This window comes from Odocoileus virginianus, chromosome 12 (assembly GCF_023699985.2).
Source record: "Odocoileus virginianus isolate 20LAN1187 ecotype Illinois chromosome 12, Ovbor_1.2, whole genome shotgun sequence".
Taxonomy (NCBI): domain Eukaryota; kingdom Metazoa; phylum Chordata; class Mammalia; order Artiodactyla; family Cervidae; genus Odocoileus; species Odocoileus virginianus.
In genome coordinates this window covers 54,303,639-54,330,150 of record NC_069685.1, presented here as the reverse complement: position 1 = coordinate 54,330,150, position 26,512 = coordinate 54,303,639, and the positions used below count along the sequence as shown (strand labels likewise).

Genomic DNA, 26,512 nt, shown 5'->3' with positions numbered 1-26,512 from the left:
TATCCCAGGCCTTTCGGGCAGAAGAGCAAGTTGGAATTGACCGTTCGTTTTGAGTGACAGCTGGTCAAATCACTGGCCAGGTGTGTAGGAAAAACACACTCCTGTGTTTCCTCTGTACACAAGCATGCTTACTACCTCTGACACCAGACATGTGGGTTTCCCACACGTCATGTAATTCTCTGACACCAGCTGGGTGTTCAACAGTTTATCTAGTTCTGACACCATCCACTTCAAGATAGTATTAGATCCCACGGGAGAAGGGCTTAGTCCCACCAGGCTTCTCCTGTCCCTTCAGATGGCCAGTCACAAGCCCCAGGTTGTCACCTGTGCTTCTGATCAACCAGCCACAAAGCAGGGTTCCCATGACCCCCTCCTTGGGTTCGGTCATTTCTAGATGCCCTGAGCCTTTTCCTTCATAGCAGTTGTGACACTTTGTGGAAGGCAGGAGATGTGAATCCAAGCATGTGAGGAAGCTGGCTTAACACTGACGGCCTGGAATAACAATGGCTTGCAATTATTAAGCGCTGGCTGTGAATCTGAGACTGTGCTGTGTGTGCCTAGTCACTCAGTCATGTCTGACTCTTTGCAACCCCATGGACTATAGCCCGCTAGGCTCCTCTGTCCAGGGAATTTGCAGGCAAGAATACTGGAGTGGGTTGCCATGCCCTCCTGCAGGGAATCTTCCCAACCCAGGGATTGAACCCAGATCTCCCACATTGCAGGCAGATTCTTTATCATCTGAGCCACCAGGAAAGCCCAACAATACTGGAGTTGGTAGCCTATCCCTTCTTCAGGGGGTCTTCCTGACCCAGGAATTGAACTGGGGTCTTTATGTATGAAGGAATTTATGTATGAATTCCTTTTGTAGTCTCTTCAGTTCCTCCCAGGGAGATACTATTTCTCTCATTGATGATGAAACGGAAGGACAAGCAGCTGTTACGTGGTAAGGGTTGGGACTCCAGCCCAGAGCTTCAGCTTCAGGGCCCAAGCTCTGCCTCAAGGTAGCTGTGGGAGAAAGATAAGGAAAACAGGCAGAGGATGGTTACTCTTCACCTAGTACACTCTGCTTCTTGCTAGATTCTTTTCTACACCTTGACTTGTGTAAGGCTCTCAGTACCCCTCTGAGAGAGAGAGAGATATTATGATCAACTCTTTCCAATGAAAAGCTGAGCACAATCACCCCTCAGTATCTGTGATGGGTTGGTTCCAGGATTTTCCTCGGATGCTCAAGCCACTTATGGTTGTCCTTCTGCATCCGCGGTCCCATGTCCTTAGATTTTCTACATGAGATTGGCTGAATCCACAGACGAGGAACCTGTGCTTCAGTTAGACCAGACCCTACTTCTTTCATTCCTTTCCATACACCAGCTAGTCCCAATCTGACATGTGGCAGATGCTCTTATCGCATTTTCCACATGAGAAACCTTCAACACAGGGATGCTGAGTAACTAACCCATACAGCTTCCAGAGCCGGCTCTGTGCTGCCCTTTCTCCTACCCACTGATTCTTCTACCTCAGAGACCCTTTTTCTTTCTTGTCTCTTAACCAATTCACGCTCCTCCTACAGATCACAGCCTCTTAGACATCTTCCTGCCCTTTAGATGAGGGATGGTGCTCCTACTGGGGCTCTCCTAACACCTTGTTCTCCCCCTGTTCCAGTACTCACTACTCTGACCGTAATTGCTTGTTTAATTGTCTGCCTGCTCTGCTCAACTGTAACCTCTGTGACAGCAGGAAATGAATGTATCTGGTTTCTTTGTTGATAGATCACCAGTGTCTGATATGCACTCAGAAATGTTCATTGTATGTAGATATGGGGAGTAGATGGATGGATGAATGGCTGTATAGGTAAATGGGTGAACTGAATGGATAGCTGGGAAGGTTGGTGGATATGTGGATAGATAGATCATCAAGTGATTGTGTGGATAGATGGATGGATGGATATTTGGCTGTTGGATGGATAGTGAATGGATGGATGGATGTTTAGATGATGGATGGAGAGTTGAATGGATAGATGGATGGATGGATATTTGGATGGAGATTTAGAAGGATGGACGGACAGGTAGGTAGATGGATGGGTGAGTGGATGAGTTGATAGTCTAGCTAGCTACGCTAACTCTCATCACCTCCTCTTATAACTGCAGTGAGAGCTTAGACTCCATTGTCAAGTCAACTCAGACCTCTTATGTCTGGTAGATGTCCAGACACCCTGTTGTGAAGACACCAAGACCTGCAAGGCAAAGTAGTACTCACTTCCCTGTGCTAGAAAGGAATACGCAGGGGCCTTCAAAAGATACAGCCGCCAGACCAGTAGTAATAAACACAACTAAACATTGCTGAGCAGCTACCAGGAACCAGGTCGTGTTTAAGTTAAGCACTGCCACTTGTTCAAGAAACAGTTGCTAAATGCCAGCTGTGTGCCAGGCACTGTTCTAAGCACAGGGGTATATCAGTGAACAAAGTAGACAAAAATCCACATGCTCATGGAGTTGATAGTCTACTGAAGACATTGTCTTGTTTAATCTTAACAATCCTGGTAGGTAGATACTGTTGATACTTCCTTGCCTGCACGGAGCAGACACTGAGTTAAATAATTTGCCGGAGATCGCAAACCCCAGCATAATAATGCCCGTGGCAGTAGGAGCAGCTGATGTGGAGTCAGGCCTTCATGTGGGCCAGGCCTGGCTCTAATTCATTTTCCTCTGACATCTGTTCTAGAAGGCAAGTGCTGTTGTTTTGTGGGTTTTTAAAAATCGAAGTAAAATTCACATAACATAAAATTAACCAGTAATTATTTAAAAGTGTGTGATTCAATACATTCAGTACATTCACTGGCAACCATCACGTCTATCTAATTTTAAGACATTTTCATCACCCCAGCAGAAAACCAACCTCATACACATGAGAAAACCTGATACTCCTCCTTCCCTCTGACAACCACCAATCTGCTTTATATCTGCATGTATTTACCTTTTCTGGGCATTTCATGTAAATGGAATCATACATTATGTGACCTTTTGTGTCTGACTTATTTTCCTTAGCATCTTATTTTCAAGATTTATCCACATTGTAGCAGATGTCAGCACTTCATTCCTTTTTATGGTTGAATAATATTCCATTGTGTGGAGAGACCAGCATTTGTTTATCCATGCATCCCTTGATAGACATTCAGGTTACTTCCACTTTTTGGCTATCGGGAATAGAGGTGCTTTGAACATGTGTGCACAAGGATCTCTGAACACAGTTTTTCTGGGTAATACTTAAGAGTGGAATGGCTGGGTCACATGGTAATTCTGTGTTTAACTTTTTGAAGAACCACCACACTATGTCCCACAGCAGCTATACCATTTTACGTTCCCCGGTAGGTGCTAGTTTTATCCCTGTTTTCCAGAGGAAAAAACAAACGCAGTGAGAGGTTAAGAGGCCCAAGGTCATGCAGCTTATACACGGCTGAGTGGGGATTTGAACTCAGGCAGTCTGATTCCAGGACCGCTCTGAATCACTAGACCACACTCCCTCCCAGGAAAGTTCTCTGCGTTTGCCTGGGGAAATTCCTGCATTGACTGAGGAACGATGTCCCCATACACCATCTCTAGAAAATCCCCCCAAGGTTCAGACAAAGTTTTCCTCACTTCCATCTTCTTCGACGGGCACTGCTGGGGGTCAGGGGGCGGGGATGGGATTCGGCACCCCTTCCCTGCACTGCCGAGGTGTGGGCGACAGTTATTAATGCCTCCCTGGCAACTATCCAACTCCCTTTTTCTGATTATTATTATTTTATTCGGCGAGATTAATGTGCCAGGTCAGAGCAGAATCCAGCCTGTAAGGAGTGATGTGAATAGTCTCCTCAAGATAAATTGCAGGCTTGGAAAAGGTTCGCAGCCTTTCCTTGCCTGTCTGAGTGCTCTCCCGAATCCTCATCAATCCTTGTCTGGGCAGAAGAAAAGGACGGGTCTTCATTTGCAGCTGGTGGGGGGAGGGGAAGGCACACATCTGTCAGGGACCCTAATGGCTCACAGCACAGATGCTCTTTCCTGCGCCTCCATGCCGTCCACTGAGAGGGTGGGTTGGTTTTTAATATTATAATCATTGTATTGGAAGGGCTTCTGGAATTTGGATTTGCCTGATGGCCCCACAGTCCCTGATGTGTGAGGCCGGATGAGCCACCGATCCCCACATGCGTCCAGAAACCAGAGGGTCTGTCCGGGATCTTCTCACACCTGGGCCTCCCAGGATCTCTAGGCTCATTGGCCAGCCAAGAAGGGAGGTGGGGTTAACAATGGTGACCACCCATCTGTAACCTCAGCCCCAAACCATCACACTGGCTGGATGACTAGAGCAGCCACTTGTCATCGTAAATCTAGATAACTTATACAACCCATACATCTAGGCCCTGCCCAATCAGACTGCCACCCACTTCTCTGACCTCATCACCCATGACCTTCTCTTCTGCCTTGCTCACCCTGGACCAGCCAGCTCCTTCCCTCTCAGACCCTTAGCACTTACAGCTCCCTCTGCCTGGGGAGGTTTTTGCCTGTGTTTCCATGGCTGTCCCATTCCCATCATTCAGGTGTCACCCCAGTGTCACTTCCTCTGAGACTCTGTCACCTCCCTGACCACTCTGTTCAGAGTAGTGGTCCCAGCCTGCATTATCCCATCACCATTTTATTTCTTCCTCTAGCATGTGCCAGTATCTGAAATGACTGAACTGTTTTGTGTTTATTTTCTACCTCTGCTACTCGGGTATAGACTCATGAGGACAAGGACTATCACGTCTGTCTTGATGCACAGGAAACACACCTTGGGTATTATGGGCTGAATGAAGAGCCTCGTGTTAAATTCCTATTGGGAGGTTAAAACCAGGTCTGCTGCTGCCCCCACTTAGAGTTCTCAGCCACCTCCCCTCTCTCTCCTCAATCCGACTCACATTATTTGGAACTTATTTGCTTAAAGAGGCAGTGCTAGACCTTGAGAATATAAACATGAGTAAGACGCCTTCCTTGCCTTCATGCACTCCCTTATTCTCTTCGAGTAAAACTTGCTTTTGTATTAACCTAACCCAAACCTAGTTACTAGCTTTCTCAGGTGGCACTAGTGGTAAATTACTCACCTGCCAATACAAGAGACGTAAGAGATTCAAATTCGATCCCTGGGTTGAGAAGATCCCCTGGAGGAGGGCATGGCAACCCACTCTAATATGTTTGCCTGGAGAATTTCACTGACAGAGGAGACTGGTGGGCTACGGTCCATGGGGTCGTGGACTTGGACATGACTGTGCGACTTCACTCATGGGTAGAGGATGTACTTGCGGAACTGACGTCTACTGAGAGCTCAGTGCTGACCTGATGAGAAGTTGTAGGGTTAGCAAACCTGAGTTCCAATCCTGATTCCCGGACACTTATTGCCTATGCAGTCTTGGACAGGTGAACTCACTCTTTGGAGCTTCCTCATGTCTGAAATGGTCATTTTTATCCTGTTAAGGTTATTAGAAGGTAGAAGAGTAGGTATCCAGTTGCTGGATGGTTAATAAGACTAGCTATGTCAGAAACAAGGAAAAGTTTAGCCAAGCTGTTTCTCCAGAGAACACAGCACGTGACCAACTTCCTATCTTCTCCCATCAGAACAGGAAAGAAAAAGCCCTTCCTGTGTCTGAAGTCATCGTAACTGACTCCTAGTACAGTCTGGATAGCCAGCCCCCGGATGAGAGGTTTCCAGAGGGCGAGATTCCACGAACTTTCAGCCTGGTGGTTTGTCTCTAAGTACAGGGGAGAGCCGACAAGAGCAGGAAACGTGGTTTTCTTGGATGTGAGAGCCGAGAGGATTCATGAGGCTTTTGGTGCCATTAAAATCACTCTATTTTCTGGGCCCGGAACCCAACACTTTTGCTCTCAGAGTGGTTTCCCATTGATTGAATCACCTTCCCTCCTGGAAGTCAGTCATTCCCCTCTCCACTCCCCTCCTAAGCAGACGAAGTTCTCCACCAGGGCAGGGCTGGGTTTCCTAGGTCTCAGCTGTGGTTCTCACAGTACATGATTCTGTGTATGAAAGTGCAGAACTTCTCGATGTGCAGGCTTTACTTGGCCCAGCTGCCCATACAGCTGGGCTAGAAGGGGTTCCCAACTAGGGGGACATTTGGTCATTTCTGGAGATATTTTTTTAAAATATTTATTAATTTGGCTACATTGGGTCTTAGTTGTGGCATGCAGGATCTTTCATTGGGGTGCACAGATTCTCTAGTTGTGGCCCATGGGCTCCAGAGCTCTCAGCCTCAATAGTTGTGGTGTGTGGGATTCATTGCTCCATGGCATGTGGGACCTTAGTTCCCTGACCAGGGATTGAACGCATGTACCCTGCATTGCAAGACAGATCCTTAACCAGTGGACCACCAGGAAAGTCCCTCGGGAGACATCTCTGATTGTTATAATGGGGTTGGGGGGGGGTGGTATTGGCATTCAGTAGGTAGAGAGCAAAGATTCTGCTCAGCATACTATAGAGCGCAGGACAACGCCTTGAGACCAAGGATTATCCAGTCCCCAGTGTTGAGTGCCAGGGTTGAGAAACCCTGGGTTAAATGTTCATTTTATGGACTGAAATGTGTCCCTTCACCAAATCCATATATTGAAGTCCTAAGCCCTAGTACATCAGAATGTGGCTGTATTTGGATAGAGTCTTTAAACAGGTAATGAAGTTAAAATGAAGCCATTAGGGTGGGCCCTAATCTAATATGAGGGCTTCCCTGGAGGCTCAGATGGTAAAGCATCTGCCCACAGTGCAGGAGACCCAGGTTCAATCTCTGGGTCAGGAAGATCCCCTGAAGAAGGAAATGGCAACCCACTCCAGTACTCTTGCCTAGAAAATTCCATGGATTGAGGAGCCTGGTAGGCTACAGGCCATAGGGTCGCAAAGAGTTGGACACGACTGAGCAACTTCACTTTCACTTTCTAATCTAATATGACCAGTGTCCTTATAAATAGGCAGTTAGGACCCAGACACACACAGAGGGAAGACAACATAGAGACACAGGAAGATGACAGCCATCTATAAGCCAAGGAGAGAGGCATGAAGCAGGTCTTGTCCTTATAGCTCTCAAAAGGTACCAACCCTGCTCACACCCTGATCTCAGACTGCTGGCCTCCAGAACTGTAAGAAAATAAATTTCTGTTGTATAAGTCCTGTGTCTGTGGTACTTTGTTACAGCAGCCCTAGGAAATTAATATACCTACAGACCAGTTTATCTGTCATTCTGAGTCCTTTTGAGAGTGTTTTTTCCATCTATTCAGATGTATCCCAACTTTTCCCATTCCTCTCATTATTGAGGACACCATTTTTTAAATGGGTTATATAATCACAGAGTTCAGAAGTCAAAACAATAATGTGAAAAGTCTCCTCCCTTCTACATCCCCCAGACACCCATTTCTCCTCCTGGGAAATAATCATACCATCCTTGAATCTTTTTATAGCTACTGTGCCACATACAAGCCAACCAATGGGTATGTTCTTCCCACTCATCTTTATATATTCACACAGTGATATTCTTTTTTTTAAACTTTTTCTTTGGAATGGGGGTACAGCCAGTTAACAGTGTTCTGATATTTTCAGGTGGACAGCAAAGGGAGTCAGACAGACATACACATGTATCCATTCTCCCCCAAACTCCCCTCCCATCCAGGCTACCTCATAACATTGAGCAGAGTTCCCTGTGCTGTGCAGTAGGTCCTTGCTGGTTATCCATTTTAAATATAGTTCAACCCAAACTCCCTAACTATCCCTTCCCGCCATCCTTCCCCCGACAACCATAAGTTCATTCTCTAATGAACCACAAGTTCATTTTTCAAACAGCAATATTCTATACATAGCTTCCACCTTGCTTTTTAAAACAACTATCTGTGTTGAAGATTGTTATAGACAAATACAAATGGAGAACACAGCACAGTGGTTAAAAGCCAGATTGTCTGGGTTCAACTCCTGTTTGGGAAGCCCTTTGCCATTTACCAGCTGTGTCACCCTGCAGACTTTCACTTCCTCAACTGTAAAATGAGGTCATAGTAGTCCCTACACTTGTTAGTTTTCAACTGTTGCCTAAGAAATTACCACCAACTCACTGGCTGAAAAACACCCGTTTGTTAGTTCACAGTTCTGTAGGTCAGAAACCGGGTGCGCTTGACCGTGTTCTCTGTATAGGGTCACATGAGGTCAGAATCAACGTGTTGGCCAGGCTGTGCTCCTGTTGGAGGTTATGCAGAATTGACTTCCAGTCTTACTTGGTTATTGGCAGAATAAGGTTCTGTGTGATTGTAGTACTGAGATCCCCATTTTCTTCCTGGCTGTTGGCTGGGGATCACTCTCAACTCCCAGAAACCACATTCTGGTCTGTTCACGCGGCCTCCTATATCTTCAAGCCAGAATGGAATGCTTCTTGTGCTTCATGTCTCTGTAACTTACCATTTCTGCCTTCAAAGGGCTCATGTGATTAGAGTAGACCTACAGAACCTCTAGGACCCTGATTAATTTCACTGACCCTCAGTATCCCCTTCTTTAAAATGGGAGTATCACAACCCCGTTGTGAGGGATAATTAAAATAACACAGGTCAAGTGATAGCTGGCTAGTTAGTCTTCTTTAAGTACAGTTGATTTACAATATTGTATTAGGTTTTAGGTGTACAGCAAAGCGATCTGGCTGTACATACATGTACATTGTTGTTGCTCTTGTTCATTCGCTCAGTTGCATCCAACTCTTTGAGACCCTATGGGCTGCAGCACACCAGGCTTCCCTATCCTTCACTGTCTCCTGGAGCTTGCTCAAACTCATGTCCATTGAGTCAATGATGCCGTCCCACCATCTCATCCTCACTTCTCCCCTTGTCCTTAGTCTTTGTCAGCAGCAGGGTCTTTTCCAGTGAGTCAGCTCTTCACATCAGGTGGCCAAAGTATTGGAGTTTCAGCTTCAGCATCAGTCCTTCCAATGAATATTCAGGGTTGATTTCCTTCAGGATTTGCTGGTTTGATCTCCTTCCTGTCCAAGGGACTCTCAAGAGTCTTTTCCAACACCACAGTTCCAAAGCATCAATTCAGCACTCAGCCTTCTTTATGGTCCAGCTCTCACATCTGTACATGACTACTGGAAAAACCATAGTTTTGCTGACTTTGTCAGCAAAGTGATGTCTCCACGTTTTAATACACTGTCTACATATCCACTTTTTATTCTTTTCCGTTATACTTTATTACAAGATATTTAATATAATTCCCTGTGTGTGTACTCAGTTACTTCAGTTGTGTCCAACTCTTTGCGATCCCATGGACTGCAGCCCGCCAGGCTCCTCTGGCCATGGGATTTCCCAGGCAAGAATACTGGAGTGGGTTGCTATTTCCTTCTCCAGGGGATCTTCTCAACACAAGGATTGAACCTGGGTCCCCTGCATTGCAGGTGGATTGCTTACCAATGAGACACCAGGGAAGCCCATAGTTCCTTGTGCAATACAATAAATCCGTGTTGTTATTAGTTATTGTTATTCTAAAGAAAATGGAGAGCATTTACAGTTTAAGGTAAGCAAGAAAGTCAGAATCTAACCATAATCAGATGGAAAAAAATTACCATTTACTAAACTATTATTCTGGGGCCTTAGGGAGATACTATTAAAAGGTGTTGCTTCCTGGAAATGGCTCCTGTGACTTTAACTTACATTTCATTGGCTACCACACAGTCACAGTCGCTGCATAGGAGCTGGGGCCCATCTTAAAGCTGGGTTCCAGTGGATCTAAGCAAAAATCATAGTTCTTATTTTGAAGGAGGAAAGGGAGAATGGACTTTGGGAGGCACCAGCACATGCTGTCCCAGGTTGCTTATCCCTGATTTGTAGAATGAGGGACCCAAGGCTCAGCAAGGTATATTCGTTTACCCAAGAATCACACAGCAAGCCTATGGCAGAGCTGTGACTTAAGGCTAAGTCTTCAGATGCCAAGGGAGATGCCCACAGAGACCAGAATAACAACATAATCAATATTCTGTTTATGATTATTGATAATCATAATAAGATGATAATTATGATGCAGCAATAACAAATAGCCAGTGTCCTTAGTACTGTTCTGAGTGCCTAATAGACATGAACTCGTTTAATCATCACAACAACCCTATGCAGGAGATACTTACTACTCCCAATTTGCAGATGAGGAAACTGAGGCACAGAGTGGGTAAGTGACTTGCAGAGGGCACATAGCTGATGAGTGGCAGAGCTGGGATTTGAACTCGGGCAGTCTAGTTCCAGACCTCCCCCCTCTAACCACTATCCAGTCCTCTCTTCTCTGCCCGTCTTGCCCCACCCCTGCCCTCCTGACTCAGTTTCCGCAGCACAAATAGCGGCAACAGCCCCGCTTTGTGCGGCTGGGGAAGAGCCACGATCACTCCCCACCAGTCAGGTGCCCAAGACCTTCCTCTCCCAGCCCCTCTGGTCCATAATCTCCTCTCTCAGCTGCCCTGACCCTGCTTCTGTCTCAGAGGCCCCACATCATTTTTTGTTGTTGTTTTGTTTTTTTCCCTTCCCTTCGTTCCCTGGGAGACTCGAGGGCTACATTCTGCCTCCAAGGAATGCAGTACAGACGGGCCAGAGCAGGCACCTGGGATTTCCTGCACCCCAGCCTCCACCCCTGGGGAAAGGGGGGCCTTTCACCTTATTTATTTATTTATCTAACCCTGCTCGGCTCCACACCCCCCAAGCTGTTGTTCCCCACCGGGGAAGATGAAAAATGGCTTCAGACAATGGAGGACAAGGCTTGCCACATGGCCCCCGCAGTTTAATTTCCTTTAATTCATTTTATATTGAACCAAATGATACTGTTTGTTTTTAATGGCAAACACTCAACACGGAGGAGGGGCGGCCAGGCCTCCTCCTGGGGAAATTAGGAACACAGCTGCTATTTAAACTCTCCTCCATCCGCCCCCAGTGCTGGGCCTTTGGAAATCACTTTCCAGGTTGAAAGATGATAGCTTTCACCGCTCAGTGTCACTGCATACACAGGGAGCTGGCATGGCTCCCTCCAGCTGTAGTCAACCCCTCTGAGGGTCAGCCACCCTGGGCCCTAGCCCAGGGCCCACCCTTCCCTAGGAACAACTAGATACATGGAAACAGGGCCTCGACCACGGCTGTTGCTGGGGCCATAGCTGGTGTCATAGGTGCTCCTACTGCTCTGGCTGTCACTGAAAATTTGGAGCAGGCACCTGGCCCAAGAAAGACCCATCCAGTGCCCTCACCCAGGGAAAGAGGAACACAGAAGTTGAGTACACTTGATCATTTAGCACCTGGGAGCAGCATCATGCATCAGTCTGCATTTTAACTGGATCCCCAGGGAAAGTTGGAAAAACATCAGTCAAGAGGAGAGGTCCTTCCACTTCCGCCTTCAGATGACCTGGCGATCTCACAGTCAGTCCAGCAGGCCCTTCTGGCTTTGGTGGGAGTCAGTTTCAGTTCCTTGCAGGCAAAGACAGCTGTAACATATACACCAGCTCCCTTGGCAGAGGCTGGAGGGATCCACAAGCTTTGGCCTGCTTGCGACTTTGGCAGGGGCCAGACCACCATGATTAATGCTCAGTTTGGACATTCCAGTTCAGTTCACAGTCACTCAGTCATGTCCCATTCTTTGCAACCCCATGGACTGCAGCACCCCAGGCTTCCCTGTCCATCACCAACTTCCAGAGCTTGCTCAAACTCATGTCCATCGAGTCAGTGATGCCATGCAAATATTGCATCCTCTGTTGTCGCCTTCTCCTCCTGCCTTCAATCTTTCCCAGCATCAGGGTCTTTTCCAGTGAGTCAGTTCTTCACCATCAGGTGGCTAAAGTATTAGCATCAGTCCTTCCAATGAATATTCAGGATTGATTTCTTTTAGGATTGACTGGTTTGATGTCCTTGCAGTCCAAAGGACTCTCAAGAGTCTTCTCCATCACCACAATTTGAAAGCATCAATTCTTCGGCTCTCAGCCTTCTTTACACCCCTTTTTCTCACAACTATACATGACTACTGTAAAAACCATAGCTTTGACTGTATGGACCTTTGTTGGCAAAGTAATATCTCTGCTTTTTAATACGCTGTGTAGGTTTTTCATAGCTTTTCTTCCAAGGAGCATGCATCTTTGAATTTCATGGCTGCAGTCACCATCTGCAGTGATTTTGGAGCCCAAGAAAATAAAGTCTGTCACTGTTCCATTGTTTCCACATCTATTTGCCATGAAGTGATGGGACCAGATGCCATGATCTTAGTTTTTTGAATGTTGAGTTTTTAGCCAGCTTTTTTTCACTCTCCTCTTTCACTTTCATCAAGAGACTTTTAGTCCCTCTCTACTTTCTGCCATAAGGGTGGTGTCATTGCATATCTGAGGTTATTGATATTTCTCTCAGCAATCTTGATTCCAGCTTGTGCTTCATCCAGCCCAGCACTTCACATGATGTACTCTTCATATAAGTAAAATAAGCAGGGTGACAACATACAGCCTTGACGTACCCTTTTCCCAATTTTGAACCAGTCTGTTGTTCCATGGCCAGTTTTAACCATTGCTTCTTGACCTACATACAGATTCCTCAGGAGGCAGATAATGTGGTTTGATATTCCCATCTCTTTAAGAATTTTCCACAGTTTGTCGTGATCCATACAGTCAAAGGCTTTGGTGTGAAGGCTTCTGACTAGTGAAGCAGAAGTAGATGTTTTTCTGGAATTCTCTTGCTTTTTCTGTGATCCAACGGATATTGGCAATTTGATCTCTCATTCCTCTTCCTTTTCTAAATCCAGCTTGAACATCTGGAAATTCTCAGTTCACATGCTGAGAACTGTCATACACGGACATTCCAGAGGTACCCCCAGTACCTCAGAGGCTGGGCTATGCTCCTGGTTTTTTTTGCAGGGGTTGGGTTGTTTTTTTTTTTATTTTTGGCTGCACCAGGTTGTAGTTGTGGCATATGGGATTTTCAGTCTTTGTTGGGCATGCAGGATCTCTTAGTTGTGGCATGGGGAGCTAGTTCCCCAACCAGGGATCACACCCGGCCCCCTGTACTGGGAGTGTGGAGTCTTAGCCATTGGACCAGCAGGGAGGTCATTCCCTTTTGTTCACAGATTTAGACCCAGAAAGACCTTCTTCTACAGATAAGGAAACCAAGTCTTCAAAGTTACTGCTCCCAGATCACATGATTTATCTTCTCAAATATTCATTCTACAAGTATTTATTAGACGTCAGCAGAGTGCCAGGCACCCTGCTAGGCATGGGGGCTACCCAGACCTAGGACTTTCAAGCTCAAAACTCATAGTCTGATGGAGTGACAGGCAGGAAGTGGAACCCTCTTGGAAAATAGAGGGGTGGGCACCTAAACCAGCCCCCAGCAAAGTCTTCCTAGATAAGGTGACCTTGGAACTTAAGACCTTGGAGGTTTAAAAGATGGTTAGTAGTTAGCCAGGCAAAGCCATACCAGAAGGGCAGGCGAGGGAGAGGGAACAGCCAGGACCATGGCACTGCAGTGGAAATCAGTTTGGCGTGTGCATTTTTCCAGCTAACTGTTGACTGTTTCCCCCTACTGGACTCTGAGCTCCGGGAGGGCAAGGGTGATGTCCACCATGCTCGTGCCTAGGCATGGTGACACATAGTAGGTGTGCAGTGACTCTCAAGTGAACAGATGAGTGATATAAATGGCTGGTGTGAATTTGCATTCGGGTCAAGGCAGGGAGGCCCGGGTCCCTCACTCTCAGGCTCACCGCGTGCCTTTCCGCACCACGTTATGGCTGTGCAGCGGCAGCCCCTACTCTGGGGTGCTGCGGGGATTAATTAGCCAGCTAATTGGTGATTATTTTGCTCTTCTCCAGCTAAATGATTAGGGAGGCAGCCAGGCTCCCTGAGGTGGCCTCACAGGCGTCCCCTCCCTCCGGGTGGGCACCCGAGTTTTGCCGGGTAGCTGCCACTCTGCTGGTTTTCTGGGGTTGACTTCCTCTGCTGTGGGTGGGCCTGCCCTGCTCTCACATTTCCCCCAGATACCCTCGGGGCACGAAAGGGGGTTACAACTGAGATGGTCTGAGGGAACTCACCACTTATACTTCTCAATTTACTGTGTGTCCGCAAACATTCCAGAGTCATTTGGAAAGAGCTTGGGCTCTGGAGGGGGGGCAGATTCCCATTTGAACTCTAGTTCTGCCATTTCTATCAGTATCACCTCTGGCCTGTCACCTCCCTGCTCCGTGCCTCACTTTCCCCATCTGTAAAAAAGGAGATAATGCTGTTTCCCTCAAGGCTTTAGGGGAGGTTTGAGCTAAAAAAAAAATAAATTGAGAAAGCACAGGTAGAGGTGCTTTCAGCAGTTACTGACACGTAATAGGTGCTCAGTATGTGTGTGTGTGTTTCCTTTTGTGTTTTCTCCCCCATGACCCTCACAGGTCAGAATTCTGCTGGAGCTTGGAGATTGGAGGTAAACAAGCTGCTCAGCAGCTGAGAGCCCGCTTAAGCTTGGCAGACCCCTGCCTCTTCGTCTTGGGGCTTAGGAGTGCCAGAGTCAGACCTTGAATAGGCCAAAGAAGGAGAGATGTGTTACACTTCCTGCCCTGGCTGGGTCTTAGAACAGCTAGGCTTTGAATCCCGTTTGCCACTAGCCATGTATCCTCAGAGAAGCGAGTTCAGAGGTGTGAGTTTCCACTGCCTCCTCCATGTATGTGGCTGATAGACTATGTGGCTCGCGTCAAAGAGGAGCCCAGTGAGGAGAGAATGAGCTCATGGATTTAGAAGGCTTAGCACAACGTTCTCAGTGCCTGCTCAATCTTTGCTGTGAGGATTTTATTTAAAACAAGAGGCCCAGCATTTTCATTTTCCACCAGGCGTTGCAAATTATGTAGCCAGTCCTGGTGGTCAGAGAGGCAGCAGGCGACTACAGCACCAGAGGCCATTCCCAGCCCAGGATGTGCTTTCTGGCCTCCTCCCGTCCTGCCCTGGAGCCAGCCTTTCAGGGAGAGGCCTTAAACTAAGAGTCTCCGACCACCTGGTCCTGACTCTGTCCTCATGACGAGGGAACTAAGGCAGAGTATATTGGTTTCTTCTTGCCACTGTAACAAACTGCCACCAATTTAGTGGCTTAAAACAACATAAATTGATTCTCTTACAGTTCTAGAGGTTGGAAGTCCAAACTGAGTCTCATGGAGCTAAAGTCAAAGTGTGAAGTATGGGCTGGTCACTTCAGGAGGCTCCGGGGAAAACATGTTCCCTTGTGTCTTCCACCTTCTGGAAGCCGCCTGTGAGCCTTGGCTTGTGGCCCCTTCTTATCTCTTCAGAGCACATCTCTCCAACCTCTGCTGCTTTCACTCTGACACCCCAGCCTCCCTGATAAGGACCTTTATAATGACATTGCTCCCACCCCTGGTAATCCAGGCTAGCCTCCCGTTCTCAAAATCCTTAACATTTAATCACACTGGCACAGGCACAGAATTCCTTTTACCACACGAGGTGACATTGAACATTATCTAGGGATCAGGATATGGGCATATGGGGGAGCTGTTGTTTAGCCTACCACCTCCCCCAGTTTGCAGAAGAAGCTGAGGCTCAGAGAGGTGATGTAATGCAGGGGAAATCACTCCTAGCAAAGGGGCAGACCTGCAGTTGAAGTCCATGTCCATCTAGTTCCTCTCGTGATCGCTAGACCACCAGGAAGGAGGCAACTTCTGCCCTTCTTGGCCACCCCTGCCCTGTGCACCCACTCACCCCACTCCACCCCCAGTACTTTAGGGGGTAGACAGGCTTGGGGAGGTGCAGCCAGAGCATTTGTGCTTAAAAGTGTAGCTGACACAGGGACAAGTAAGGACATCTATCCCCCTGGGACTGGAATAGAGGGAAGAGACCGCCTTTCTGCAGCTAACAGGGTCCCAGGCCACTTCGGGCTTCATTGTCAACACCTTATAATTGGGCCTCTCCTGGGTCCTGAGAAGCGGGGCCCTGATTGTGAGGAAGCTCCTGATAACGCATGTTGCCGGGACACGTGGCCTGGGCCCTTCCTGTTCATGGGGCAGAGGCTTTAATTTTTATTTTTATCATTTATTTTATTTTTGGCTGTGCTTGGTCTTTGTTGCTGCACAGGTTTTTCTCTGGTTGTGGAGAGCAGGGGCCACTCTTCGTTGCGGTGTGCGGACTTCTCATTGCTGTGGCTTCTGGCGCACGGGCTTCGGAGTTGTGGCGCGTGGGTTCAGTAATTGTGGCTCCTGGGCTCTAGAGCACAGGGTCAGGGTTGTGGTGCACGGGCTGAGTTGCTCCGTGGCATGTGGGATCTTCCCGAACCAGGGGTGGAACCTATGTCCCCTGCATTGGCAGGCGAATCCTTTACCACTGAGCCACCTGGGAAGCCCACGGGTGGAGGTTTTTAAATCAAGGGAACCACAGCCAGTGAAGCCAGATACCTGACTGCTGCTATCGAAGGGCAGGTTTCTCCTCACAGCCGAGAGACTCTCTGGGGCCTCAGTCCAGCCACAAGAACTCTGTGTCAGCAGGCCCCTGGAGCCACAGCACAGAGGCAGATCCCAGCCATTGGCATGGAAACCCAAAGAGTAGAGAGAGGACCAGTGTAGGAAATTGGAGGTGGGAGGGTGTGGGTGGCAGGTGTTTTCACCGGCTCTGCTCTTTAATGACAGGCGTCTAGTTACCAGAAGGCAGGATGTAGTGGTGGGTGAGCGCATCCATGTTGACATCACACAGACCTGGATTCCAGTGCCCCCTCTGCCACTTATCAGCTCTGTGATCTTAGGCAAAACGAAGAACTTTTCTGACACTGAGCCTCAGTTTCTCCCAAGATTCAGTGGTTCAGGCTAGTGGGCAGTGCTGATATTCAAACCCAGGTTCATTTGAGCATAAAGCTTGGGTTTATTTTGTACCTTCTAGGAAACTGGGGGTACTGATTTGCCCCCTGCCTCTTGGGGTTGTTATAGTCAATTTAATAAGTAGGCAAACAAATGTTCTGCTTGTGGCATTTTTAAGATAACACATGAGGTATATGTATATACACATACATATATATATATATATAAGTTCAGTTGCCCAGTTGTGTCCGACTCTTTGTGACCTCATGGACTGCAGCACGCCAGGCTTTCCTGTCCATCACCAACTCCCAGAGCTTGCTCAAACTTATGTCCACCAAGTCAGTGTTGCCATCCAACCATCTCATCCTCTGTCATCCCCTTCTCCTTCTACCTTCAATCTTTCCAAGCATCATGGTCTTTTCCAGTGAGTCAGTTCTTCACATTAGTTGGCCAAAGTATTGGAGCTTCAGCATTAGTCCTTCCAATGAACACCCAGGACTTATCTCCTTTAGGATGGACTGGTTGGATCTCCTTGCAGTCCAAGGGACTCTCAAGAGTCTTCTCCAGCACCACAGTTCAAAAGCATCAGTTCTTCGGTGTTCAGCTTTCTTTATGGTCCAGCTCTCACATCCATACATGACTACTGGAAAAACCATAGCTTTGACTAGATGGACCTTTGTTGGCAAAGTAATGTCTCTGCTTTTTAATATGCTGTCTAGGTTTGTCATAACTTGTCTTCCAAGGAGCAAGCATCTTTGAATTTCATGGCTGCAGTCACCATCTGCAGTGATTTTGGAGCCCCAAAAAATAAAGTCTGTCATTTTTTCATTCTTTCCCCATCTATTTGCCATGAAGTGATGGGACCAGATGCCATGATCTTAGTTTTTTGAACGTTAAGTTTTAAGCCAGCTTTTTCACTCTCCTCTTTCACTTGAATCAAGAGGCTCTTTAGTTCTTTGGTTTCTGCCATAACGGTTGGTGTCATCTGCATATCTGAGGTTATTGATATTTCTGCCAGCAGTCTTGATTCCAGCTTGTGCCTCATCTAGCCCAGAATTTCGCATGAGGTACTCTTCATATAAGTTAAATAAGGAGGGTGACAATATACAGCCTTGATGTACTCCTTTCCCAATTTGGTGTTTTTCTTCATCTAGTTTGTGAGAGACATACATTTAGTAAATGAGAAACAAACCTTTCCCTGCATGCTGAAAGCTTTCACTCTTACTTGGGCTTTGAACAGTTTCACACAGCTTTCAGCTAAACTTGGGAAAACGTAGGTTTGTAGGTTTTCCCAAATATTTCTCTAGCTACTCCAAGTCCTGGGTACAAGCTCCATGGTGGTTTATTCACTAAGTTGTGTCCAATTTTTGTGACCCCAGGGACTGTAGCCTGACAGGATCCTCTGTCCCTAGGATTTCCCAGGCAAGAATACTGGCGTGGGTTGCCATTTCCTCATATTGAGAGAACAAGCTCCATACATTGAGAGAACAATCTCTGCAAAAAACTTTGTTCATCTGACTTGTAAGAAACACATACATTTTCTCCACAGGAAACAAACTTCTGTGAATGACCTTCATCTTATTCATTTTTATATATTTGTTTTTAATTTTTTGGTTGTGCCACACAGCATGTGAGATCTTAGTTCCCCAAACAGGGATCAAATCCAGGCCCCCTGCATTGGAAGTGTGGAGTCCTACCTACTGGACCACTAGGGAATTCCCTTACTCACCTTTAGAATACAGAAATTTGTGCAGCTTAAGGTAGCTTAGAAGAGCAGTATTACAGATCTCTTCAATAATAATACATGCATCACACTTAAAATACATCTTCCATTCAATGAAAGAACATAGTGCATAGTATTTCCTTATAACAAGAAACTCTGTGTTCTGTATGTTTGTAAACAACAAAGACTGATGGACCCAGCTTAAAAAGTAGAAAATTACTCGTAGCTTAGAAGCTCCCCGTGCCCATCTCCTGGATTCTATCCATTTCCCTTCCTCCCTTTGTGCATGAGAAACCAGAGTTTTGTGGTTACCACTACCTCCTTTTCCTTGAGTCTGCCTTTCTGTAGTTTTTATATCTCCTTCCTTGCTGAGCTGTTATTAAAGACAGGAGGAGGGGATTTCCCTGATGGTCCAGTGGTTAAGAATCCTCCTTGCAATGCAAAAGACACAGGTTTGATCCCTGGTCTGAGAACTAAGATCCCACATGTTGTGAGACAGCTAAGCCCACGTGTTCCAACTACCAAAGCCCATGCAGTCCAGAGCCCGCGTGCCACAACTACTGAAGCCTGTGTGCCCTAGAGTGCATGCTCTGCAACGTGAGAAGGTCCACAGTGAGAAGCCCCATCTCCACAACTAGAGAAAGCCCACGTGCAGCAACAAAGACCCAGCACAAAAATACTGAATAAATAAAATTGTATAAAAACAAAAGACTAGAGCAGGCATAAACATGTATAACTTCCCCCCTTCCACACCTAATCTCTTACCAAGTTCCTCCTCCTGCTCTCCCTCTGTTACCAAGCAAGGACTCTGCTGGTTGGGAAACAAGAACATCAAACTTGTCAATACTGTGAGCAAACTTAGGATTAATAGGCTCTGAGTGAGCACCAGAGGGATTTTGCTGCAAATAAAGTTATGTGTACCAAGAGGCTTGGACTTCTTAGAAAGTAAATATAAGCCCAAGCTTAAGCCCAAATGAGCCTGAGTTTGAACATCAGGACTGCCTACCAGCCTAAGCCAACAATTCTTTGCATCCACCCTAAAAACATTTCTTGTGTATCTGTTGTATGACAGGCACTTCACAGTGTGGGGATGCAACGGTGAGTGAAACAGACAGGGTCGGTGCCTTCATTGAGTTGGGAAGAGCACCGTTAAACAAACACAAACATAAAGCTTCAAACTTCTGTAAGCACTAAGAAAAAAATAACAATTCACAGAGGATTCATTTAGGAAGATGGGAAGGACTTTCTGTGTGGAAATGATATTGGAGCTGAAGCTGGAACTGCCTTGCCATCTGATTTTAGTTAAAATAAATTCAGTTTTCTCATCTGCAGAATGGAGCTGGTAATGACCCCCTCACAGCTCTGCTCTTGGTAATGGCAGTGACTCAGTGCCTGGCTTAGCACAGCCACTCAGTAAATGTCATCTCCCTCCCTCCCTTGTCAGCCTAGGCAGTGGATGCTGCTGCAGAGCAAATGGTGAGCAGTAAGTGATGGAAAATCTGCTCCTGGCAAGGGAGTTGAACCACCCTTTAAGAGGCCCTCTCACTGGCCTATCTTTGACTGCCTTTGATGACTGACCTGAGGGGGAAGGAGACAGGTGAGAGGGTATATTGTCCACGGTTAACAGGAAAGCATCCCCTTTTGTTGCGGAAGGTGGTATACAGTAATACAAAGTTTGTGCTGTAGAATCAAATCCTGGCTCTGCCACAAGTCATTTCACCCCTCTGAGCCTTTGACTCTTATCCACAGACTAGCCCATATACTCTAATACCTTTCCTGTGGGTTTGGCATGTGGAACTGTGACTTTTAATATAAAGTACCCAGTGCATGGTGGGCACCCAGCAAGTGTGGCTGTGATCACTGTTTCCACCAGAACAAGGAGGAACTGGGATAAAGGAGCAGATGTTTGGGATGCAGCTAGAGAGAGCCAAAGAGTTAAAGTCCTTGCTCCAACCCTTTCCTAGCTGGGTGACCTGGGGCAGGTGTCCCTTACCGCTCTGAGCCTCAGTTCCCTAGACTGGCAGACAGCTAAGAATAGAAGTTCTTTCACTGAGCGGCTGTGAAATCACGCGTGCAAGTCGCTTTGCACTGCTCCTGACCTCAAGTTCTGGGGAGCTGCTGCAGTCTCTCTCTGCTAGACACGTGGCCTCAGTGGTGACAGGTTCAAATAAGTGGGCAGGAAAAGGTGCAGCAAGAGTGGAAAAGGTAGCTTTGCCCTTCTGAAACAGCCACCTCTTTTGTCCCAGAAGGCTGAAGAGCCAGGAGCTCGGGGGCTTGCTTCGTACTGATGGCAGGGTGCCCAGAGACCCTGGCACGGAGCCGGCGCGCAGACCTGGGCAGCCTGGGGCGCGGGGCTGTGACCTCATCGGCCGGCGCCGTCCCGCGGGGCCATGAGATCATGAGATGCCGGCGCTTGCCGTGGAGTCGATTTGTTGGGAGCACGGGGACAGCCGGCTGCCCGTTGCGGTGATCTCATCCGGGCCCGGGGGAGGAGGAGACAGGCGGCCCCACTCGCCCGCTCCACCGGGAGGGGGATTGATGGCCTCCGCCGCCACCGATGACGTCACCGGCAGCGCTTGTTGCCGGGTAACGTGTGGCCGCCTGCCTCTAGCACCGCCCCCTCGGACCCCGCCCCCCCCACCCGCCGTGCTCCCATCCTCTATCTCCAACCTGGCTCAGTCTACTTTCTTTTTTTATTTATTGAGGCATAACTTACATATTGTAAAGCAGTCTAATTATAAGTGTACACGCTCGATGAGTTTTTACATATGTATGTATCCATATGTAAAATATGTATATGTATATCCATATGTTTCAAGATATCACCAGTGCTCTCCAACAGAAATATAGTACAAGTCACATAAGCAATTTCCAATTTCCAAGTAGTCACATTAAGCAAGCAAAAAGGAATAAGTGACATCAGTTCTAATAATATATTTAACCCAGTATGTGCAAAGTATTATCATTTAAACATGTAATCAATATAAAAAAATTTAATGAGGTATTTTACCTTTTTGTTGTTTTTCTAAGACTTTGAAATTTCCTGTGTATTTCATACTTTCAATACATCTCAGTACAGATTTAGCTACGTTTAAAGTGCTCAATAGCCACACATGGCAACTGGCTACTGTATTGGGTGGCAGACATATAAAGTGCTTCCAGCACCCACAAATCTATTTCATTCTCTATTCTGGTCAGAACCCCTACAGGTCCCTCACCGCTTCCCCCACCAGAGACTCTGTTCCCTAGACTCTCGGACAGCTAAGAATAGAAGTTCTTTCAGATAAAGGACCTCTTATCTGAATCTCATCCTCACTCTGGTTTTCTACCCTCCCACACACCTTATATCTTTTCTTTCTCTCTCCCCTCTCATCTCACTCTTCACTTCTTAACTTAGAGTCTCCTCTTAGAGCTCAAAACACAAGATGGGAAGTCAGACTGGCTTTAAACCTGGCTCTACCCCAGTCTAGCACATGGGAACCGCTCAGAGCCTCTGTTTCCTCACCTGCTAACTGGGACTGATGAGAGCACTGTCCATCTCCTAGGGTTGTCAGAGTTGGGGGCCACATGCAGGTACTAACTGGGACTGATGAGAGCACTGTCCATCTCCTAGGAGAGCACTGTCCATCTCCTAGGGTTGTCAGAGTTGGGGGCCACATGCAGGTACTGAGTGGGACTGATAAGAACACTGTCCATCTCCTAGGGTTGTCAGAGTTGGGGGCCACATGCAGGTACTAACTGGGACTGATGAGAGCACTGTCCATCTCCTAGGGTTGTCAGAGTTGGGGGCCACATGCAGGTACTGAGTGGGACTGATGAGAGCACTGTCCATCTCCTAGGGTTGTCAGAGTTGGGGGCCACATGCAGGTTCTACTGGGACTGATGAGAGCACTGTCCATCTCCTAGGGTTGTCAGAGTTGGGGGCCACATGCAGGTACTAACTGGGACTGATGAGAGCACTGTCCATCTCCTAGGGTTGTCAGAGTTGGGGGCCACATGCAGGTACTAACTGGGACTGATGAGAGTGCTGTCCATCTCCTAGGGTTGTCAGAGTTGGGGGCCACATGCAGGTACTAACTGGGACTGATGAGAGCACTGTCCATCTCCTAGGGTTGTCAGAGTTGGGGGCCACATGCAGGTACTGAGTGGGACTGATGAGAGCACTGTCCATCTCCTAGGGTTGTCAGAGTTGGGGGCCACATGCAGGTACTGAGTGGAACTGATAAGAACACTGTCCATCTCCTAGGGTTGTCAGAGTTGGGGGCCACATGCAGGTACTGAGTGGGACTGATGAGAGCACTGTCCATCTCCTAGGGTTGTCAGAGTTGGGGACCACATGCAGGTACTGACTGGGACTGATGAGAACACTGTCCATCTCCTAGGGTTGTCAGAGTTGGGGGCCACATGCAGGTACTAACTGGGACTGATGAGAGCACTGTCCATCTCCTAGGGTTGTCAGAGTTGGGGGCCACATGCAGGTACTGAGTGGGACTGATGAGAGCACTGTCCATCTCCTAGGGTTGTCAGAGTTGGGGGCCACATGCAGGTACTAACTGGGACTGATGAGAACACTGTCCGTCTCCTAGGGTTGTCAGAGTTGGGGGCCACATGCAGGTACTGAGTGTTCCCAGAGAAGCTTTCATCACCAAACTGAGCTGGCCCTCCATCTTCTCTCTTGCTGCTAGTTTCTTGTCTCTTCGCTCTTGTACATATGTCATTAGCTTAGTCTCCGGCGCTTTATTCTTGCCTCCCCTGTGTTTGTTGAGATTTATCATCTGAGAGATGGAACTGGGTCATAGCTACCCTACCAGGGGACCATTTGATGTACAATTCTTGGCCCGTGATATGTGCTTAATAATGGGATTACTTTCTCCTCCTTGGCCTCCTCTGTGCTGGTCTCTTATTCCTGGGTGCCCTTTTTCTTCTGACCTCTGACTCTGTCATTCCTCCCTGCTCTTCTTTTGGGCACATCCCCTATTTCCCCTCCTGTGTCTCTCCCCTTCCCCCACCCTCTACATTTCTCTCTGGCCTTCTTTCTAGTCCCAGTCCCCTCAACACCTCTTGCTTCCAGCACTCCAGGCCAGGCTGTTCTGAAGGCAGTTACCAAGCTCTTTCCCCACCCCTAACCTTTCTGAAGTCTGAGATGGGCCCTCCTGCCCCTTAGCCGATGAGCACAGCACTTCAGAGGTCAATGTTGTGGCTGTTTTGTTCTGAAGGGCTCTTTCAGCTGTGGACCCCCCGGTGCAGCCAGCAATCATAACAGACCTGCAGGATGCCTTCCCAAGAAAACAAGTCTTTATTTTCAGCCTTTTGCACTGGCCCAGCCCACCCATTTTGGAGCAGGAAGCGTGGCCCTGTCCCTTGAGTCAGCCCAGCGCTAACTAGCAGTCCAGGGCAACAGAAGCGAAGGAGGGCAAGCACCGGGAGTCTGGACACAGTTACTGTTTATTTTCCCCACATTAAAGGAGGGCTCTGCAATGAGGACTCCCTTTGGCCCTGTTCTAACTTAAGCTCAGAGAAGCTTTCTGGCCTCCTTTTCCTGCCACTCCCCTCTCTATGGGGGAAACACCCCTCCCTCTACCTGTGGTCCTGATGCGGCTGTCAGTCGTGGTACCCCACCCACTGCCTGCCCCACGTGACCAGTTTATCCAAGGCTTGCTGTTCAGGTTGGTAAATGGGCTTAGGGAGTAACAGGGCCTCTCTTTCTGTTGGAGTTAGGCTATGTGAATGTTGGCTTGGGGCTGCCAGTGGCCATCTTTCCTACCAAGTAGAGGTATCCAGAACTTTTTAGCTGTGTCTCCTGGGGCAGGTTACCAATTCTGTGGGTCTCATGTTCCTTATCTGTAGAATGGGAGCATTTATAGCACCTACCTCAAAGCATTGTGCAGGGAGTGGGTGCCTAGCACATAGTAAGAGCTAAGTCGTTGTTTTTTTCTTCTACACTACTTGCTTTCCTCATGGTGCTCTTGCGCCAAACCCAGCAGTCACTGGACAGCCCCTTTTCCTCACTCCTAGCCTCAACAGTTTCAAGCATTTCCTTATACACAGTCCCTTGGTTCCTAGCATCTATGATTTCAGGGTTCTCTATGAGCCACACCTGTGGAAAACCTAGCTATTTGAACAACAGGATTATTTAGCCCACCTATTCATCTGTTCATTCATTCATTCAACAAACATTTGTTGGTCACCTACCAAGTTCCAGACTCTTTGTATTAATTAGAATTGGGATATGCCAGTGACAGCAAAAAAAGAAAAAAATAGTTTAAATTTAAAAAGAGTTTATTTCTTCCCATGTTAAGTCCAAAGGTAAGTGATCCAAACCTGGTAGTATGACACCTTCCAGGTTACTACTTTACCAATTCTGGGATGTAGGACACTTCCTCATGACCCAAGATGACAGCTGGAGCACCAGCCATCACATCTAAGTCCAAGATAGCCAGATGGAGGAAGAGGGGAAGAATAAGATGAAAGTTTCTCTGAAGTTATCACATGACACTTATATCTTAGTGCCGCTGAAAAGGCAGCTGGATGCAGGAGAGAAGCTGGGAAGTGTAGTGTTTCCTTGAGATATCATCTAGCTAAAATATTGATGCCTCTAGTACTAAGGAAGAAGGAAAGAATGAATGTGAGGTGACAGCCAGCAGTTAGAACTACACACTGAGTAAGCATAGGGGAAAGACGGTGAACAGGATGTGGTTCTCAGCACTCGTGAAGCTCACAGCCTATCAAAGACACAGATGGTGATAATAATAGTAGTAGTCAAAGTTATTGAACACTTACTCTATTTCAGGTGCTTCTTGGGCTTTCTCAAACATTTTAGACTTAGGACCTCTTTACACTTTTAAAAAATATTGAAGACCCTACAGAGTTTCCATGTATGGATTATTGTTATGACCCAGGTAACCATAATAGAAATTAAAATCAGTTCACCACAATAAAAATTAAAACCAAGAACTTTTTACAGTACTTACTAATTAACTTAATAATCAACCCATTACACATTAACATTAAAACATTTTAAAGACGGTTCAGTTCAGTTAGTTCAGTCGCTCAGTCGTGTCTGACTCTGCGACCCCATGAATTGCAGCACACCAGGCCTCCCTGTCTATCACCAACTCCCAGAGTCTACTCAGACTCATGCCCATCAAGTTGGTGATGCCATCCGGCCATCTCATCCTCTGTCGTCCCCTTCTCCTCCTGCCCCCAGTCCTTCCCAGCATTAGGGTTTTTCCCAGTGAGTCAACTCTTCACATGAGGTGGCCAAAATATTGGAGTTTCAGCCTCAGCGTCAGTCCTTCCAATAAATACCCAGGACTGATCTCCTTCAGGATGGACTGGTTGGATCTTCTTGCAGTCCAAGGGACTCTTGAGAGTCCAGCACCACGGTTCAGAAGCATCAATTCTTCGCCGCTTAGCTTTCTTCACCATCCAGCTCTCACATCCATACATGATCACTGGAAAAACCCATAGCCTTGATTAGATGGACGTTTGTTGGCAAAGTAATGTCTCTGCTTTTAAAGACAAGTATCCTTTTAATTACTGAGAAAAAGGGAATTTTTTTTTTAGTATTTTCATAGATTATTATGTGGCTTAGTAGAAGATACCTGTGTTCTCATATTCATTGCAAATCACATCACAATGTGTCCACAATGATCAGATTTGCGTTCTTCAAAGAACATTCTAGAAAGAAGAGCAGGTATTGCTCTTCTTGTGGCAGTGTGGCTGACTTTTGAAAACAGGATCTTGGAATGTTAACATACCAAGCCAACAAACATCAACAGCCATCCACACATCAGACTTACCCAAGAGAGTTGGCCTTAGGGGTAGTCAGCACCCAAAATGGTTATAACTTATCTCTCTTTAGCCCTTAGTCTAAAATGAACTTCATTTAGCTGGCAGCAAGCAGTAGTAGTAGTAATAATTGCCAACTTTTAATATTGTGCTATTTCACACCTTGTTTTAATATCTTTACATTTTACTTACTCTTCT

At 47.1% G+C, this 26,512-nt stretch overlaps 1 protein-coding gene across 2 annotated transcripts in view; it reads left to right on the top strand.

Annotated features, from left to right (window-relative positions):
- Nucleotides 1-26,512, top strand: part of RNFT2 (ring finger protein, transmembrane 2) — a 63,840-nt gene that overhangs the window by 20,624 nt on the left and 16,704 nt on the right. The gene's annotated exons all lie outside the window — the stretch shown is intronic.